The sequence below is a fragment of the Natator depressus genome, chromosome 3 (genome assembly GCF_965152275.1).
Source record: "Natator depressus isolate rNatDep1 chromosome 3, rNatDep2.hap1, whole genome shotgun sequence".
Taxonomy (NCBI): Eukaryota; Metazoa; Chordata; order Testudines; family Cheloniidae; genus Natator; species Natator depressus.
The window spans coordinates 164,324,298-164,344,772 of NC_134236.1; the positions used below are offsets into that span (position 1 = coordinate 164,324,298).

General features: G+C 37.8%; 1 protein-coding gene across 2 annotated transcripts in view; it reads left to right on the forward strand.

Annotated features, from left to right (window-relative positions):
- The window catches only part of GPATCH2 (G-patch domain containing 2), a 181,587-nt gene that overhangs the window by 141,091 nt on the left and 20,021 nt on the right, over positions 1–20,475 (forward strand). The gene's annotated exons all lie outside the window — the stretch shown is intronic.

The window sequence follows — 20,475 nt, forward strand, 5'->3', positions numbered from 1 at the left end:
ACTTTATGAAAACAAACCTTGTCACTGGCGCAAAAAAAAAAAAAGTCAAGCATTGCAGTAAACAACAGCGACAAAAAATCATAGTCAAATCTCCCAGGTACATGACTGTTCATAGATCTTTTATATGTTTGAAATTTATAGTACACAATTCCCCCCTCCTCCCCAATATTCATTGTAACAGAATAGCTTTATAGTACAGAAAATTACAGAAATGTTTTCTTTGCTGTATACAGTACCTATTATTTACACACAACTTTTATTTTAATTTGTAGTGGTATTATTTGGGGTGACAAATTTGTTCTTTTGAAAAGGCAATAACACAATAATGATAAGTTGAAGGCTTGGGTAATATCCCACTTCTAAGGGAGAATAGGCACATGGCCTTCACAGTATATCCAGTATCTTTAGTTATGTGGATATACCCATTTTTTTCATGTTAGTAAATAGTGGATGTTATTAATAGCCAGAGTCTGAGACCAAATATTCATTTAGATCATATGAGTATTAAATATGAAAATACTTAATTTTAATTGTGTGTGAGCTCAGATGACATCTTCCAAATGGTTGGTTCCACCAGTAAAGCAGAATCTGTTATGCATCATCTTCACACAATTTATAAGACTTTTTCATTTGTTAAATGTCTTCCAAGGTAAACAAATATTATTTTAAAGATGTTTGAAAGCAATTTCCTGGTAAGCATAGTTCGGAAATCATATTTTTGCTCAGAACAACAGTATATAAAGAAAATTGTCCTCCGTTGAGCTGAATTCTCTCCATAAGTGCATATTTAGGGCCTGATTCTCATTTCCCTGCCACCATCCAAAATCTCAACAACTTAATATTTTACCTTTATAAAAGTTGTTATAAACAAACGGAAAAACTGTTTGTGAAAAGCAAGCATGTATACCACCTTGCAAACACACAGTAACTTATCTTTATCAATGAAACCGTTGGGTTAAGTTACCAGTATAAATAAAGCGGGTGGGATTTCCAGCTTGCCAGTACAGTCGGAGGTCTCCTACAGCTTGACATAGTTTTAAGTTGCCATTCCCTCCAGAAGGGAGTTGACACCCTGCTGCTGCATTTAAAATTCCCGACTTCACCCGTCTGTGTGGAGGGACAAAATTTCTTTCCTTCAAGCTTACGAAAAAAATCATTGGTTCAGATGAAGCTGATATTGTGCACAAAGTTAATGAGAGGGCAAGATCCGAATTGTACCTTTCTAGTAAATTTGAAGTCTCATTGCTGTGTATGGAATCTTGAAATGGATCTTTCAGATCTTTACAAATGTGGCCAGATCTTTTTAAAAGTTGTAAATTAGCAAAGCTCTGTTGAAACCAATGGAACTTGACAAATTTACACCAGCAAAGGTTTTGGCCCACTCTTTAGCATAATCATAAATAACTCTAAGTAAAGCTATTGTATTTAAGGTTACTATACGCATATGCAGCTAAATCTTTTGTTGAATACAAGTGTTAGCCCTGGTCTTCACTACGAGTTTAGGTGGAATTTAGCAGCCTTAGATCGATTTAACCCTGCACCCGTCCACACGATGAAGCCATTTTTGTCCACTTAAAGGGCTCTTAAAATCGATTTCTGTACTCCTCCCCAACGAGGGGATTAGTGCTGAAATCGACATCGCCTGGTCGAATTTGGGGTAGTGTAGATGCAATTCGATGGTATTGGCCTCCGGGAGCTATCCCAGAGTGCTCCATTGTGACCGCTCTGGACCGCACTTTCAACTCAGAGGCACTAGCCAGGTACACAGGAAAAGCACCAGGAACTTTTGAATTTCATTTCCTGTTTGGCCAGCGTGGCGAGCTCATCAGCAGAGGTGACCATGCAGTCCCAGAATCGCAAAAGAGCTCCAGCATGGACCGAATGGGAGGTACTGGATCTGATCGCTGTATGGGGAGACGAATCTGTGCTATCAGAACTCCATTCCAAAAGACGAAATGCCAATATATTTGAAAAAATCTCCAAGGGCATGATGGACAGAGGCTGTATCAGGGAACCGCAACAGTGCCGCGTGAAAATTAAGGAGCTCAGGCAAGTCTACCAAAGAGGCAAACGGCCACTCCGGGTCAAAGCCCCAGACATGCCTCTGCTATGATGAGCTGCATGCAATTCTAGGGGGTGCCCCGACCACTAACCCACCCCTGTCCGTGGAAACCTGCAAGGGGGGAGTCTCATGCAACAGGGATGAGGATTTTGGTGATTAGGAAGATGAGGAGGAAGATAGTGGACAACAGGGAAGTGGAGAAACTGTTCTCCCCAACAGCCAGGAACTGTTTATCACCCTGGAGCCAATATCCTCCCAAGGTGGTCTCCCGGACCATGAAGCCGGAGAAGGCACCTCTGGTGAGTGTACCTTTATAAATATAACACATGGTTTAAAAGCAAGTGTATTTAATGATTAATTTGCCCTGAAGACTTGGGATGCATTCGCAGCCAGTACAGCTACTGGAAAATTCTGTCTGGGGATGGAGCAGAAATCCTCCAGGGGTTCTTAAGGGGACATTCAGAGGTGGCCGTTCCTGCTGGGCTGAAAAGAAATCATCCCTACTTTTAGCCACATGGTGGGGGGGGACCAGTTTACGCTGAGCTGTTGACATTTGGCTGGCAGGGATCTTCCCTGATACTAGTCATGCTGTGGGAGGAGGGGTGAAGCGATCATCCCAGAGAATTGGGTGGTGGTGGTGGGGGTTTAGTTGGGTTTGTGCTGCACGTTAACCCGAAAACCGCAGCCCCTCCTTTTAAATGGCCAGCCCAACGGGTGCTTGGTATGGGAAAGGAGGGTGCTGCTGTTTGAAACCATTCCCACATGTTATGAAGGTTGAAGAAGCCAAAAGACTGTGGCTTACCATGGCTGCCTGTAAGCCGCATTCTGTTAACCGGCCCTGCGTGTGTGATCTCTCACACCAAACCGGCAGGCCCCCCCAATATAAGAGGCAAAATGCGACCTTGTACCGCAAGCACATGTGCTATGTAATGTTAACAGCTTGGTTGACCATGAAAGAGTCTACCCATTGTTCTCTAAAATGGGTCTTTTTAGATACTACTCTCCCTTTTTTTTCTCTTGCAGCTGCAAATGTTTCAATGCACCCCCTATCATCTCCATCCCAGAGACAAGCGCAGATAAGAAGGCGAAAAAAACGCACTCGTACTGAAATGTTCTCTGAGCTCATGCAGTCCTCCCACACTGAAAGAGCTCAGCAGAATGCGTGGAGGCAAACAATGGTAGAGTCCAGGAAAGCAGAAAATGAATACGAGGACAGGAGGGACGAGGAAGATGAGAGGTTGCAGGAGCAAGAGGAAAGGTGACGGCAGCGTGATGAGAGGAGGCAGGATGCAATGCTGAGGCTACTGGGGGATCAAACTGATATGCTCCAGGGTCTGGTGGAGCTGCAGGATAGGCAGCAGGTGCACAGACCTGAAGATGCGAGTTCCTGAAGAATCGAGCATCATGTACCTTTCCCCGCCATCCCACTTTGATGTCGGTGAACGTCCCTTGTGATCCACCAGTGCTTGCAGCACCACTGAAAAGTACCCTTTGTGGTTTACGTACTGGCTGCCAAGGTGGTCCGGTCCCAAGATAGGGATACGCGTCTGTCGCCCCACCACAGTTGGGGAATCCCATTGCGGCAAAGCCATCCACTATGACCTGCACATTTCCCAGAGTCACTACCCTTGATAGCAGCAGCTCAGTGATTGCGTTGGCTACTTGGATAACAGCAGCCACCACAGTAGATTTGCCCACACCAAATTGATTCCCGACTGACCGGTAGCTGTCTGGCTTTGCAAGCTTTCCAGAGGGCTGTCGCCACTCGCTTGTGAACTGTGAGGGCTGCTCTCATCTTCGTATTCTTGCGCTTCAGGGTAGTGGAAAGCAAGTCACAAAGTTCCATGAAAGTGCCCTTACGCATGGGAAAGTTTTGCAGCCACTGGGAATCATCCCAGACCTGCAACATTATGCGGTCCCACCAGTCTGTGCTTGTTTCCCGGGCCCAGAATCGGCGTTCCACGACATGAGCCTGCCCCATTGCCACCAGGATGTCCAAATTGCTGGGGCTCGTACTTTGAGAGAAGTCTGTGTCCATGTCCTCATCACTCTCGTCACCGTGCTGCTGTCTCCTCCTTGCCTGCTTTTGCAGGTTCCACATATACTGCAGGATAATGCGTGAGGTGTTTACAATGCTCATAACTGCTGCGGTGATCTGAGCGGGCTCCATGCTTGCCATGTTATGGCTTCTGCAGGAGAGCAGAGTTGCAGCGGAAGCAGTGGCTGACAATGGATGCCACAAGAACAGATATTTATAGAGAACAACGAGAGAACCTGCAAGGTGGATTCATGAGAACAGGAGAGCAGAGTTGCAGCGGAAGCGGTGGAGAACAATGGTTAGCACCGCGCACATTTCCTGAGGAAGAACACACGTACCTGGGAGCCCATGACAGACAACATGGAGAAATTCACTATTGAGACAATAGCAGCAGAGCAGAGTTGCAGTGGTGGATGATGACAGTTAGCAGTCCTACTGCACCGTCTGCTGAAAGCAGTCTGGCGTCCGCACGGAAAAAAGGCACAAAATGATTGTCTGCTGTTGCTTTCACAGAAGGAGGGGCGACTGACCACATGTACCCAAAACCACCCGCAACAATGTTTTTTGCCCCATTGGGCATTGGGAGCTTAACCCAGAATTCCAATGGGTGGCGGAGACAGCGGGAACTGTGGGATAGCTACCCACAGTGCACTGCTTCATAAGTCGATGCTAGCCACAGTAGTGAGGATGCACTCCGCTGACTTAATGCGCTTAGGGTGGACATATGCAATCGACTGTAAAAAATCAATTTCTAAAAATTGACTTCTATAATATCAACCTAATTTCGTAGTGTAGACATACCCTTAGTTCTCACTTGAAAGTCTCAAGCAATCTAAGATTGATTCTGAATTACCTTTTGCGCATTTTCAGTGATTACATTTAACATGTAAGGATATTATAATTCAGATAATTAATCTCCTTTTAAAGGAAGCTCACAACAAATTATAACTATGACCAATAGAAATGTCTTGTCTTGCGGTTTATTGCTAAATACAATAATAGAAAATTAACGGATGATAAACAATTGAAGGTTTGTAAAATTATTACCCAGCACACTTTGGACTTTTAAGCTGCTAGCCAATGCATATATATTTGGCATAATACATGCCACATTAATGGGTATTACGTGCACAGTATTACTATTATATATAAATATAAAAAAATTGGAAAGTTATGTTAACTAAATGTATTATACTTTCCCTACAGTTCTGTTCACCCATGTCAAATATCCCACAATGCTTTGCAAAGTTGAAATCAGCTTTGGCATTAGAAAATAGGAAGTCTGTCAAAGCCAAGATACATGATTGATGTTTCTTAGCACAGGTTGGGATGTACCTCTGGGCCTAACTGGTTTGGACTGTAGTATCCAAAACAGATATAAGAAAAGTACAAAACAAAACAACGAGTTAAGGAAATGTTATGAACTGGTAGGTTGGATTTTAGTGACTTATAAAACATTTTGTAACTTGTAAAATCATGCTGTAAATACTACTAGCTATCTTTGAAGCACAACTTCTGTGTAAGATGAGAATTGTTTCCTGGAAGGAAGATATGCCTGTCTTCTTTTCATATTGTACTGCTGCTAAGTTTGGTTATTTGGTCTCTTAAACATTTTTAAGAACAAACCACAAGTGTAACTAAACTGTTGTCTTTGCCTTTTAGTCAGTAAAGCTATATCTGTTGTTCTTATTGCAAGACTGGAATTGCTAAATGTATTTCTTTGTGTAGTTTCCACACTGGCTTATTTCTAGTAATGTGAATTTTTTTTTTTTTTTTTTTTTTGGTGTTTTGAAAGACATTTTCTTTTTATGTTTGCCTTGATTTTCTTACACCTTCTGGATGAGTGACCACAGTTCTTGTCTCAGCACGTGGAAAAAAGTAAAGATTAGAGACATATATTGCACTAGATCAATGAATTGTGGAATAATTTACTCCAGAACCGTATCTGTCAGGTAGGAAGGGATAAGCACTCAGTCGGTCTGTTTTTGTCTTTTTTTCTGTGCAGTGTGTGTTGATACTTTCAGGAGGACCTTAACTGTATTGGGTTGCTCATAAAAGAGATAACAAACATTAAAATTTAAAAATGAAGATGAGTTTCAACCCTGTTTACATTAAATATAGCCTCAAAGCAAGACTGGGACTGTTCAGCTTAAGAAAGAGACAGCTAAGGGGAATATGGTAGAGTTCTATAAAATCATGAATGGTATGGAGAAAGTGAATATGGAAGTGTTATTTACCCCTTCACATAACACAAGAACTAGGGGTCCCTCGATGAAATTAATACGCAGCAGGTTTAAAACAAACAAAAGAAAGTACTTCTTCACACAACACACAGTCAACCTGTGGAACTTGTTGCCAGACGATGTTTCGAATGCCCTGTATATAACTCAATTAAAAAAAGAATTAGATAAGTTTATGGAGGATAGATCCATTAATCGCTATTAGCCAAGATGATCATGGACACAACCCCATGCTTCAGGTGTCCCTAAATATCTGACTGCCAGAAGCTGGGATTTGACAACAGGGGCTGGATCACTCGATAATTCCCCTGTTGTGTCCATTCCTTCTGAAGCATCTGTCATCAGTCACTGTTGGAAGACAGGATTCTAGGCTAGATTAACCATTTGTATGATGCAATGTGGCCATTCTTATTGACAGATTACCACATTTAAGATCTGCTTTTTTTTGGTTTTTGTCTTAAATAGCACTAGAGGAGTTAGTCTATGCTGTAATCAATTGATTAGGAAAACAAAATTACAGACAGTCAAAGTACTTAAACTTCTAGAATAATTTTCATTATTTATAATGGTCTTCATTATTTTTTAAAGTATCTTCACATTAAGTACAATAATTATTCAATCAGGTGTGTTTTTTCTTCTGGCTCATAGTATTATAAATGGGATTTATGGTATGTACATGTATTGAGAGGCTGAAGGAAAAAACAAGACAAGATTTGCTGCCACTTTTCCAGATATGATAAAATAATTTGATCATTCATCACTGGTTCCCAGAGATTGCGTGAACTCTGTCTTTTTAAGAACAAAACACATTTCCTGGCCCTCAGTTCTTTTCCATCACTAATGTAGAAGTGCTGACATCCGTACCGCCTGGAAAAAAAATGGGCAAGCACTCAGGAGCCTGAGTCTATCTGTTGTTCCTCTTTTCTGGCCATAGGAAACAGCACAGCCTGAAACAGGTCTCTTCGCATCCCTAAAAGAGAGACGCCTGTTAGCGATGGACGCTGGGGAAATGGTACAAGAGACATAGTGGGTAGTATGAAAGAAAAATGTCACATGGTGATACATGATAAATAATAAGAATATTGAGCATATGTTTTCCAGATTTTCTGTAATCCACCAACCCTTTCAAATCTCAGTCCTGCCCAGACTTCTAAATATTTTGGATAGGTTGGAAAAAAGAATGCATCATCTACATTATATTTTTGTGATTTTATTTTATTTTGGTATTCTGTGTAAATTAATAATGAAAAGGAGAGTTCTGAAATGAGAAAAATCACACAAAAGGTGATCAGAGATTTGAAAAGTATATTTTTGCTTGAGATGTAGAAATATTGAGTTCAGACTTCTTTCCATCAGATCAGAAAGAAAATCCCCATTTACATTTGAACAGAACTCATTCAGTTTCATCTGATACAGATCACTGTATTTTGTTACACAGATGTGACAAATAGAATTACAGCTGCTCTTTATTTGATCTTCTAAAGAGACAAAGATGCTGTCTGCTCCCTTTTTCCCACCATGTCATCTGTTGTTTGGGAAGGAGTCCTAATTTGCAGCAGATACAAAACTATTTGTCGTGTTGCAGGTTTGCCAAAAATAAATGAAACCATTAATTACTACATTTTTTGAGCAGCTGTTAATAGATTGGGATAAGAAAACTGTACATTAGACTACTGGTTAATTACAAGAACTATAATTGTTTAATGTGGCTTTTATGGAATGAAATTACTGTACCAGAAGATGTGAACTCTGTCTGTTTTTAGACACTGTACAGGAAAATGAACACATAGCTTTATATCAATATCGCTAAGAATTAGTATATTTTATACAGTAATTATTCACTGTTGTCATCCTACACATTTATTGATATTCCCAACAAAAATACATTAAACTGGAGTTAAGATTGAATATATATCCATAATTAAAGTGTAAAATTTGTAGTAATTCTAAATACAATCCACTACAAATACAGATAATTGAGAATTAAGGTTAAACTTAAAAGGTGTATGTTAAGATAGAAACAGATAGCTAAAGCACTCAAACAATCTTAACTATTCTTTTAGTGACATTAATATTATTGTATGGTTATTGCATATACATAATAGTGTTTCTAGTTGCATATTAAATTTAAATGATTTTTAAAGACACTACATTTTTCCTCTTGGCATCACCCTCAGAGAGGATGATGGCATGTTATACTATCAATGGCTACCACTTTCTCTGTGGCAGTTAGGATTCAGTCTAATTCAGAAAAATAGAAGATTGCAGCCATTTTGAAAAAGGGCAGTTTTTCGTGGAATTCTCTGTAGTAGAATATTATTTGTCAGGCACTGCAGTTAAAAAGAAGAATAATAAAAAATGAACATTAATCCCTTTTTAAAAAACCTTGGAATATAGCCCATGTATAATATTTCAATAAGTTTTAACTATATGGAAACTATGAACCGTGTCTGTTCTTCCATTAATAAGATAACATGAGAAATAAAAATCATGTGATATTGGATGCTTAATTTCTTAAAGAACATATTTTCAATTAATTGTAACTTATAAAGTAATTAATGAATATGATTGGGCACAGAATAAATTTTCTGGGATTTTAGCAAGTGAGCATGCAGATCCAGTGGCCCCAACACCATGCGCAACTGACATGCGTGTACACCCCCATCAGAGATGTTAAGTACATACTTGGACAGCTAACCCCTCACGCCACTACGCCTACACTCTAATTTTAGCATGCTAGCTCATTCAGAGCTAGTGGAGGTATGTCTTCTCAAGCTGGGAATTACACCCCCAGCGCAAAGTGTAGATATACTTTGGTGTAATGGAAACTCATGTTAAGAATGTTGGCACAAAATCACTGTTTCCTGGTTAGAGCAAAAGGTTTTGTTTGCCTTGGAATTTCTGGAACAGCAGGAGACCGTTATCCTGTTGCAACATTCTACTCCAATAACATCATCTCTTTGCTAACCGCATTTTACAGATACTTAAATATGAACCATATCCGTAAAAATCATAATACATGTTATGTTTAGAATTCTGTAATTTAAAATCAGTTGAGTAAACTCTTTTGATCATAGAGTAGATCTTCACATTCTTCGCTTCTAAAAACAGATGAAGTTAGGTTTTTCTTCATAGCCATCATAATACCCTTTTATGGACATTTTAAGAGTCATTCTTTCAACATGACTTTTTCAGTACAAATCCCTTCCAAGTCCTGTGTCTCAGCAGGTTCCAGTATTGTAGACGCAGGTGTTTCCCATGATGAAGAGTACAAAATGGTGGTATTTCTTTGTGAGGAAAGCTATAGTCTTGAATGAGCTGTTCTAGTTTTGTTAAAACAGAATTTTTCTTTCCTAGCATTCTTTGTTGACTTGTTTATGCACCAGGATATCGGTTTGGATTTGCCTTTGTCTAATTCATATACTTTTGATCAATTCCAACTCATGCCCAATTATATTACACTAAATTAACATAATTCAACAGATGTTGATATTTAAATGTTTTCTGGCATTCACTTATTGGACAGCTGTCTTAGAGCTTGGGGAAAAGGCAAACATTTAGAGTTAAATGCTGAACATATGCTTAAATTACTAATTAGAAAGAAGAAAAACAATGCATTATCCTTTCTGAGGACAGTAAATCTCTAATACAGTTATTTTTTTAAAAGACTTTTAGTTCACAGTTAAAGTCCATTGGTCTCTGGAGACTGGGTGCTGTGGCATATACTGTGGCATTGGACTTCGTTTCCATTTGGATTTGCTGAACGTGATGCCAATAGAGACTTGCTTCGTTCAGGTGAACTTGAATTAAGTCTCAGAAGTGCTGGAAAAAGACAATGTGAAGACAAGTGTTAGAGTACTGTAGGTGGTGATGAGATAGTCCACTGACAAGAGATATTAATATTTTCCCATTCATAGTTAAATTGTGCTAATACTCCATTAAAACAAATGTCACTCTTACGTTTAAAGTTGCATTCTGAACAGATTGGCTTGATATGAAAGGAGTTTGACATAGAACAATGCTACTATCACATCTGTTTAACATTTAATAAAAAGAAAAAAAGTGCATCACTTTTGATGGTTAATGTATTTTTCTTCACACTGGTAGAGGCAGATGCTACGATCTGTGTTACGTTGGTGATGTCATTCTTATAACTGAGTCTGAGGAAAAAGCTTCAGAGCTTGTAAAGTGAGTAGCTAGATCTAGGGTGGAATTCTGATTTCATCTGAACAGTGTTTTCTGTTGTTTTTTGAGTAAAAAAAAAATTTTTTAAAACCAACAAAAGTGATAACATTTGGGAGGTATACCCTAATCCTCGTAAGAGTAAGAAATGAATGTTCTATATTTCTATATAATATCTATAATTTACTATGTATATAATGAGTGTGTAGCTGTAAATACAAAATTATTTTGCCAATTTCTATTTATTAATAATTGGAAAAGATTGTTATATACACTTTTTTGGTAAATTTTTGCAGACAATCCTAATTACAGTAACAAGAGTTTAGTCAAGAGGCTGCACATCTTATTAGTAACGTACAGTCTTTTTAGTTGTTCATAACTATGGATGGAGTTTCTGAAAATGAGCATGGGAGGCTGCAACCCAGGAATGACTTTTTTTCGGGCTGTCAATTAATTGCAGTTAACTCACATGATTAACTCAAAAAAATTAATCACAACAAAAAAATTAATCATGATTAATCACAGTTTTAATTGCACTGTTAAACAATAGAATACCAATTGAAATTTATAAAATATTTTGGATGTTTTTCTACAATTTCAAATATATTGACTTCAATTACAACACAGTATACAAAGTGTGCAGTGCTCACTTTATATTATTTTTATTTCAAATACTTACGCTGTAAAAATTCACCTCATGCAAGTATCATAGTGCATTCTCTTTATCATGAAAGCGCAACTTACAAATGTAGATTTTTTTTGTTACATAACTGCACTCAAAAATAAAATAATGTAAAACTTTACCTCCTACAAGTCCGCTCAGTCCTACTTCTTGTACAGCCAATCGCTAAGACAAACAAGTTTGTTTACATTTATGAGAGATAATGTTGCCCGCTTCTTATTTATAATATCAGTGAGATGTATAATGTCACTGAAAGTGAGAGCAGACAGTCACATGACACTTTTGTAGCTGGCTTTGCAAGGTATTTACATGCCAGATATGCTAAACATTTGTATGCCCCTTCATGGTTCAGCCACCATTCCGGAGGACATGCTTCCCTGCTGATGATGCTTGTTTAAAAAAAAAAAAAAAGTGTTAATTAAATTTGTGACTGAACTCCTTGGGCGAGAATTGTATGTCTCCTGCTCTGTGTTTTACCCTCATTCGTGTTATAGCAGTCTTGGATGATGACCCAGCATGTTGTTCGTTTTAAGAACACTTTCATTGCAGATTTGACAAAATGCAAAGAAGGTACTAATGTGAGATTTCTAAAGATAGTGGCAGCATTTGACCCAAGATTTAAGAATCTCAAGTGCCTCCCAAAATCTGATCAGGACAGGATGTGGAGCATGCTTGAGAAGTCTAAGGGCAAAACTCTGATGCGGAAACTAGAGAACCCGAACCACCAAAAAAGAAAATCAAACTACTGCTGGTGACATGTGACTCATGATGATGAAAATGAACATGCATCAGTCTGCACTGCTTTGGATCATTATCGAGCGGAACCCATCATCAACATGGACACGTCCTCTGAAATGGTGGTTGAAGCATGAAGGGACATATCAATCTTTAGCGCATCTGGCACGTAAATATCTTGCAACACCGGCTACAACAGAGCCATGTGAACGCCAGTTCTCACTTTCAGGTGACATTGTAAACAAGAAGCGGGCAGCATTATCTCCTGCAAATGTAAACAAATGTCTGAGTGATTGGCTGAACAAGAAGTAGGACTGAGTGGACTTGTAGGCTCTAAAGCTTTACATTGTTTTATTTTTAAATGCAGTTATTTTTTGTACATAACTCTACATTTGCAAGTTAAACTTTTAAGATAGAGATTGCACTCCAGTACTTTTATTAAGTGAATTGAAAAATACTGTTTTTTATTTTTACAGTGAAAATATTTATAATAAAAATAAAATGAGCACTGTACACGTTGTATTCTGTGTTGTAATTAAAATCAATATATTGGAAAATGTGGAAAACATCCAAAAATATTTATATTTGAAAATGTTGAGCAGGGGATTGGACTAGATGACCTCCTGAGGTCTCTTCCAACTCTAATATTCTATGATTCTATGATATAAATGGTAGTCTGTTATTTTTAACGGCACAATTAATCGCGATTTTTGTAATTGATTGACAGCCCTAATTTTTTTATCTTTGATTTTGACTTTAGGATTTAGATAATATAAATACAAAGCAAACACAGACAGTATACCCTATTTTTGCATTTAAAATTGCATCAATTCTTCTAATTCCATGTGGTAAGCAAGTTGTTCATAGTGCCTATTTGTTCTTGGCATTTTGGTTTTAAAATATTGATTTTCAAACTGACTACTTTGTGCTAGAGATATCTGCAATATATTTTTTCATGGAGTTTTGCTATTGGTGGCACATTATACTGAATACTTAATTTTATGGTAGATGAAAATGGCTGAATTGCCTTTTAATAATGTATATTCTGATAAAACAATATCTGTCTTTGGCAAAATTAATGTGAATTTAAAAACACTGACCTTACTTAATACATATTTACCCAATATATATTTTAGAAGAATGTTTCATTTAAGAATGCTTCATGTGTTTATCTGCTACCTCGTTCTTTGTTAACTCAGGGCACTGCAATGTAGAATTCTCCCAATACACCATACATTCAGTCTGGCTACTGCACATTTCCACCGAGCAAATCCAGTGCATATAAGCCATATTCCCCATAGCAACAGGTTCTGATATGAGTGATTAGGTGATTCATAAATGTGTGTGTTGAAGCCATAATCAAAATCTCCATCCACATGGTCTTCAAAGTCTGATCCCTCTTACTTCAAACCATCAGTGTCAGCTTTTACTGGTTCTATAAAAACTGTGAAATTAAGTATCTAATCTTCGTCATTCTCCAATTAAGTAAGTTTGGATCGATGTGGCTGTAGAGGGAAAACCCTTGCCCTCATCTATAGCCTGAGCAAAAGGAGCCAAATACCTCCCCAAAATAAACTGTTGGAAAAAGGGGGAACAAATTGCTTGAGAACAAAGCAGCTGTCAGAATGACATCAATAGAAATTAGCTGGTACTCTGGCACTTCTTGCTGACACTGACTGTCCAAATCATTGCCAGGCACAAATGCTATATAGCTTTTTATGACAAACAATAAAATAGATTTCAGACATCGATTTGACCTAAAGTTAGACAAATCCAATCATACTGGGTGACATCTATCTCAAATATTCCTAACAAAATGATACAGAAGTATGTTCTTTTTTTTTAAGAGAAACCTGTACAATAATACTATCAGGTGAGGTCCAAATCCTCCGTCTTTACAGAAACAATTTTGATCATTCTTATTTGTCTTTGTCTATAGAAGCACTGTTGTCACAGCCAGGAGCTATGCACTTACCAATAATGCACTCACAGTATCCTGCTATATGAAATGTGTATGGATGGGGGGAGAAAAAACCCTACATACTAGATTTCTGTGAGACAGCCCTGCAGTAATTAGTATATCAATCACTTGCTATTCAAATGGAGACCAGGCAGCCAAAGTGCATGGGATTGGAGGCGCAGCCAACAGTGCCCCTTTGCATCTTAAAAAAATAACTTTAAATGTCCCTTTGCTAAGGTTGGGTCTACACTGCCACTTTCAGCACTAACACTTTAGTCGTTCAGGGGTGTGAAAAAACACCCTGTGAGTGACAAAAGTTTTAGCACTGAAAAGCGCCAATATAGACAGCACTTTATCTCCGGGAGCTGCACTCCTGGCAATAAAGCATGCCTATACTGCCCACACTACAGCGCTGCCGTGGCCACGCTGTAACGTGGGCAGTGTAGACATACCCTAAGGAGAGTGCTTTAGGATGTGTGGAGCGCTTGTCACATACTGGACAGCTACAGTTCACATCTTGGAAAAGTGGGAGATGCATGTTCTGACTTCAGTCAATTGTTCTTATTTAGTGTTATGGTAAACTTCGGGTTGTTCTTTCTCTCTACCCTTAAATATCTATATAAGGAGTTTTCTTCTACTTTCCACAGAGAAGCACTCCCAAATTGTGCAGTTTAGAGCGAGGCAGACCCTATCAGTAAATAACAAATGTTATCCTTCTGTTGGACAGACTGACATCCTCTAGATGACTGGAAAAAGTCATAGAACAAAAGGAACTGTAAAATTTGGTGCAATGGCTCTGTGCCACAAGGGGAAAAGGGGTTGAGATTTAGGAGTGAACCCTTTCTAACGAACCTGTTTGCCATTGCTTTGCATATATATATTGCTTTGCAACATACGTCTCTTGCATTTTGTCGTACCATATTATGAAGGTGCCATAACTGTACCATAGTTAGTTGTGTTGAGATGTGCATTTGAGGCAGGATTACACCTCTTTATGTATGAGTAATATTATGTACTGTACCCAAACTTACAGCACTAACTAGCTGGTGGGTAAACATGTAAAATGTTACAGTTCTATTGGGATATTATTTTTAGAAAATATTCCCTAATACTAGAAGGCAGTTGCAGGGAAGGGTGTGACTTTGCATAAGCTTCCAAAAGTTTGGATGCTTATGCAATCATATTGAATCACTGAAACTTGTGTTGGTCCCACTACCTTATTTAGATACTAAGGTGACAGGAAACTTAGAAATACCTACGTGATATTGTTTAATGCTGTATACTGCTAAGGTGCTCAAATTGTGGTCCATAGCACTCAGGTAGGTGATGAAGCAGTTGCTAGCAGTCTGTGGAGAACACGGTCATATTAAGACACCTAAAAATACATTTAAATACTGTCCAGTTTTCCATGCAAGTAGTTGCTAATGGCCACAGAGTAACACCATCAACTGGAGGAGGCAGTCTATGCAACTTCCTGTGGGAGGAGGACATGTGGTCCAGAAGGCAAACTCTGTACTAAAATGTGGGCCACCCTGTGTGTAAAAAAAAAAAATAAAAAAAAAAATAAAAAAAAAAATTTTGAGAACTTTTGCTATGCTGTTTTTACATTAAGGACACTAGAATAATGAGACAGTGTGGTCGGGCTGTTCTCTTGTCAAGAAAGATGGATGAGGTCATCCACCTTCATTTTGAGTCATTTTGTTGGCTTTCTTATGTAATATATATTTCTGAATCCAGTTTCAGAATTGCTCTCCTGGTTTTAGACATTCTCCATTATCTATCTATCTTCCTGTTGTTCTGACCACTGCTCCCCATACTCCCTTCCATCTCACACTGCACCTCTGGACTTAGCCTGCTTTCTGTAAATGTTATAGTTGAGGAAAGAGGTTACTTACTCATTGATCTCCTTTATATCTTATGAGCTCTTCCCATACTTTCCTTCTAAACCCCTGAATCATTCTTTCAATCTCGTCTTAAAACCATCCTGTAGTTTGAAAACTAAAATTATTAGAGTAGAAATTAACCTTGTAGATCACCACCAGGAATGTCCAAACATGCCACCTAATAGAATAATTACATTGTCTAAGAAATTGTTGTCAAACCATTTTAAGCTTCAAATAAGTTGCAGTCATCACGTCGTTCTGTCTCCATTCTCATCCAACTCTTTTGAGATTGAAAATGGACAAAGGGAGTGACAATTCTTCTTAATAATAAAGCCTTAGATCCTTATAAAATTCAAACCAGTCAACTCCAGCCTTACTAAAATCTGTTTCTAAAGAGCTTCTGTTAGTAACTTATCAAGCCTAGGCATTAGCTACAGCATCCAATGATATAATTGAAGAGTTCTACAGCCATCTGCAGGAACTCAATGATACTGTGCTAGGATAGATGTTGCTGTTTACAGAGTATTTCAATGCCCAAGTTGAGTGAAAGAGTTGTTGATCAGAATATAATGGACAGACAAGTATTGGGTGATATCAGTTCATTAAATTGTGCTGTGAAAATTAGTTTTAAAGTGTTATTTCAGCATCAGTGTAGCATACAACATAATCTATGCTTTCCAAATCAGCTGCACAGAAATCCAATAGATAAGAATGTTTTTGAGCAAAACATGAAAACTCTTCCACTCTTACTTCTGTCAGGAACTGCTACTTTCAAAGTTCAAGTTATGTCTAAAATGCAATAAACAGGGACCTCCATTATTTACAGATAATATGTGCCAAGTCATAGAGGTACAAAATGTAATCTGGCAAATGGCTTGATGCTTTGCTGAAGTGTAAACAGAAGTCCAAACAAACTGTGGGGAGGAAATGAGGTGTGCATGTATTAACATTGCAATTATAACACATCAAGAAGAGTAAATAATATGGATCTCAAAGCATTACAGCTTGTGAGGAAAGCAAAAACTCCTAAAAGCAAGAAAACACTGGAGTAAGATAACCAACAGGGATGTTGGAGCAATGAGTAGACATGTAAAATAAATACATAAATAAATGTGTTATTTGTATTGCAGTAGTGCCCAAAAGCCCCTAACTGGAATCAAGGTCTCAGAAAATGTACTAGCACATATGAAGACAACTGCAATACAAACTTAATTCTCACAACACACCTTAGTGAAGTAGCTATGGAATAATTCCCACTTCCAGGGTAGTAGGGATGAAGAAGATTAATTGTTTTTGGAGGAGTACTGTTTTATATATGGAAAAATGAACAGGGTGGTTAGTGATGTCCCCACATCCACACAGCAAGCCATAGGGGAGAACTATGGTATTCAGAAGTAGCTGACTTCTTGTGCTCAGACCTATACTGCTGTTTAATGACTAAAGCGAATACTAAATCTAGAGTGAAATTCTAATTCCATCTGAATGTTAATAGCAAAGGCAGTGATAATACTTGGGAACATCATAAAACCTTAAAAGTAGGAAAAGAAGAGGTTAAGCAAGTAAGTCTGTTTTCCTTCTTTTTTTCTTTTCTTTTTTGTTTTTATATAAAATATAATCATTTAACAAAAGTACATGTGCAAAGTGGAAATGGCATATAAAGGTCTGTTTTCTGTATCTGTGGTCCATGAAAGTGGGGGGCCTCTTTCAAAGGCTGGATATGGATTGAAATGTCAATGTGAAACTGAAGGCTTTTTGCACAGGACAGGGTGGTGCTAATGACCATTAAGATCCGATTAGATCAAACTCTGACTTGAGCTGCTACAGATGGCTTTGGAAGCCAAACATTCATAGTTTCAGATGAGAAACAGCTCATTAAAAATATTGTATTACCAAGAATACTGAGGTGATAGAAAAATAAGAGTTTGTATGGCAACAGTGTGGATGGAGTGGTTTCTGTCTGGGGGATTTAGAAGATGTATTATTTAGACATATTTCCCGGAATCATTATCTGGAGAAAAAATGGGAAGGCAGACTGCCAGAATGGAGGGGGAAAGTAAAGAAAATTAGATAGCACTGAACAGTGGGATGATAACCTTTACAGCGAATAGTCATGAGCACTGGTGACTCGTGTTATCAACATGGAGACAGCCATTTCTGAGGACAGCAGTTTCCACAGTGTAACTTATTTTTTTTTATTAATATACATGATTTTGGTGTGTCGTCTTGTGCTTATAGTACCACTACCATCTTTTCCCTGGAAATACTGTATATCAGAGGGAAAAGGAATAAAATCTGGCAGTATATTTTTCCATTCCTTTTTTGTTTAATATGTTGAGGCATAATAATAACAACAAAAATCTTGGCCTGCTAGTGTAAGTTCACACCAGTCTGGCTTATGCAGCCTTTTTATTTCCCTCTGCCACAACTTTGCCGCTGCTATGACACTTGCAGGCCTGCTCCACTGTTGTGCAGCTGATGCCCTGTCCATGCTTATATTTTTCTTATTGACAGTGAGTGTTCTTGCCAAACGCCAGGGACCATAGTCACATCTGTTTGTCTCCCAAGCTTGTCTGAGGCTGCTTGGGAACACTTTTTATCCAGAGGGCAGCTTTAACTAGGCCTAATACTCTGAAAAGCCTCTATTTGTAAATGCATACAATGAGGCGACAAGTTCCTGTTGTCTTTCCTTTAAAATTATTCCATTTGACACTGCTTGCTCCAGTCCCTGTCACCAGCACGTCAAAAGCCAAGTTTTCAGGCAAGGTGGTCTTAACAAGTTTTATTTTTTCCCTAATAAAATGCCTAGTTTCCCACCAGAGCACTATTTATAAATGATAGCTTGCAGCAAGCTATGGATAAAAAGAGAGAAATCAGGCAAATAGCTTTCTTCCTATTTGTAATCCTTGCTTTTGTGTTTTAATGTTAAGAAGCATATTGTTGAACCCCTAGCCAGACTGTGAGGGTCAGAGTTCTTGCTACATCTACAATTTAGAAATGTAATATTCATGCGCTAGTGTTTATGTTTATAGCCAAAGTGTAATAGCTTGCTTTCTCTAAACTGTAGCTTTCAGATTAGGGACAGTTCTTTGTCCATTGCTCTTTAAAATGTAGCCTTTTGTCTCTCTGCACTTCAATCAACAATACATCTAAAATGGTAGTTGTAATCCCCTGTTGAAATAAATGCAGTGTTTGAAATTAATCTAGTTTTAGTCAAAGGTATAATGTTAGTGGTAGCTTCATAATGGACTGTGGATTTGAAAAAGTGTAATTGTTGCTTTAACGATTTCTTAAGAATATTGGTTAGTTTCTAGCATAGAGAAACCTCTAGCTTTTTCCCAAAACCATAGCAAAGAAATAACCACTCTCACCTTGGCTAGTGATCAGATTGTTGTGCTTTGCAAAGACAAATGATTCATTTATGCTGAAGGAACAAGGCTGCCTTTCAGACATTCATTGATTTTGAATTAAAAAGTAACTGCTATGTTCTACATGAAGGGTGACAACAATAACAAAGTAGTCCTTACTTAGTGTTATTTGTTGCAACTCCATTGCATGTGCCTAGAGGAAAAGTGGTGGGACCTGAGTACCATAATCTTACTGATCAATAATCTAGATATCTCAATGCAGTGTAACAGATAATCAATTCTGGGTAGAATTACTCAAGCACAGCTAGCTGTTACTCCTGTAGCTCAGGTCTTGAGGTTCAATTGGCTGACTTTATTAATTTTTATCTTTCATCCTACTTGCATCCTTGGGTGGTATGGGTTTGTTTTGTTTTGGTTTGGTTTTTTTGTTCCCCTTTCCCCTCTACATAGGAATGCTGGAGAAAAAAAAAGTCATTGCACTCTACCTAGTATGAGACATGTCCAGGAGACTTTTACAGTCTAAGACCCTGCAATAATATAATGGGATATGGATTTTGGGAAGAGGGAGCTGGTGATCTATGTTTAGTATTCATTGGTAATTCTATTTCTTGATGTTTAAAAAAAAATCGACAATGAGATATGAAGGTCTTCACATTTTTTATCTGCAGCATATTCATTTTGAATAAAATGAGGACATATATCAGTTTAGTGGTTAAGACAGTTCCTAATTTTAATATTTTGCATTCCTTTATTTGAATTCTGATATTTAGTTTCAGAAAATATATTCTACGGGTGATTTAGTTGCATTATGGATATCAGAGTCAAGTGAGTAATCAAGATAGTTGAAGCCATTCTTGAAGAGACAGTTTTCCCAAGTGTAATATGACTGGATTCATAACCCATTCTCTATATTTTAGCAGTTTTTTTTTAAAAAGCACACACATATCATGATAATGTACTTACTTAAATGGTTACTTTAATAGAATATATAAAACATAAATTAAAACCTGCAAGTTTAATAACAACTTTGTTTAAATAGCTTTTTGAATATTTATTTTGCCTTTATTGACCTTTTCTATACTTTATTTAAATTTCCAGTTTTCACTGTTTTTACATGTACTACCAATTACAAAAGATTTAGAGGTTTAAACAGTCTTAATGTAAATTTAGAACTAATTGAAATTTACTCTGTGATAGCAGGAGGGGTGAAAAGAGGATGGTTCCACTATATTTAGCTTTTGGATGTTAAATTTGTATTTAAATTCAACTTGAGGCCGTTTCAAGGAAGAAAAGTCCATGTTAAAATAGAAAGTTAAGTTAATCGATGC